General features: G+C 48.0%; 1 long non-coding RNA gene across 1 annotated transcript in view; it reads right to left on the reverse strand.

Annotated features, from left to right (window-relative positions):
* LOC107701844 (uncharacterized) overlaps positions 1–213 on the reverse strand; it is a 9,022-nt gene extending 8,809 nt beyond the window's left edge. Inside the window, exon 1 of the long non-coding RNA XR_001635691.1 lies at positions 202–213. This is a non-coding gene — a long non-coding RNA (uncharacterized LOC107701844). The remainder of the gene's footprint in view (positions 1–201) is intronic.
* Positions 214–889: the final 676 nt, after the last annotated feature.

Below are 889 nucleotides of genomic sequence, written 5' to 3' on the forward strand. Positions count from 1 at the left end.
TCAATAGGGATTTCGCCTAGGGAGTCAAATTGGCTAGAAACGGCCCTGCCTGACAGTGAAAACAATCTTTCACAAGGTATGGATGTGGCAGGTGTTGCTAAGTATCTGCTTGCAAGGGAGGCCATCTCACCGTGTGCCCCTTCATGTTTGGACCACCACTGCAGGGGACAGTCCTTCATGAAAGTAGCAGTAGCGCTCCACACATTTCTCAATACAGTCCTCTTCATCATCAGATGAAGACTCTGGTGGCTCAGTTGTCACTGGTTTATCTCTCAGTGCAGTGCAACACGCTTTATCGTTTCCAGGGTGCTATTCCATCTAGTTGACACCTCCTGTGTGAGTGACTCTTTCTTTTAAGGATGTGCAACTTGCTGCTTTTTGAGCTCGGCTGCATTTGCTGGGCTATGCTTGAAATGGCCCACACTACCTTCCTGCATTTTGCCAAGGCGCTGTCAAACGGGCTGTTCTGGAGCGAAACTGTGATAACTCGGTGGAGGCTGTGTGCAATGCAAGGCATATGCTCAAATGGGAGCAGCCTGGCCGCTGCAATCATGTTGCGTGCCGTGCACTATCAGTGGTCAGTGTGCTAATTTTGAGTTTAATGTTCCACTGTCTGGCTATTCTGCCCCAGTCTTTGAGTAGTTATGCTGATTGGATTAGCACCTATGCATTTGAATGACACTGTTATGCTGATGAGATCAAGGCTGGGAAAAGGCCGGTGTCGGGCTGATTCCTGTACTTCATTTGCATGCTTTGTTTAAGGTAGTCACCCAGGTGCTTTGTCTCCATTTCTAAGCACTGCCCCCTTAAAATGTGTCTCCTGGTCTCTGCTTCGACGAGGAAAAAGTTTCCTACAATGCGATGCGAATAATTTCAAGTAGACCCTCAT

The sequence above is a fragment of the Sinocyclocheilus anshuiensis genome, unplaced genomic scaffold, assembly GCF_001515605.1.
Source record: "Sinocyclocheilus anshuiensis isolate Anshui unplaced genomic scaffold, SAMN03320099.WGS_v1.1 scaffold490, whole genome shotgun sequence".
In the NCBI taxonomy this organism is placed as follows: domain Eukaryota; kingdom Metazoa; phylum Chordata; class Actinopteri; order Cypriniformes; family Cyprinidae; genus Sinocyclocheilus; species Sinocyclocheilus anshuiensis.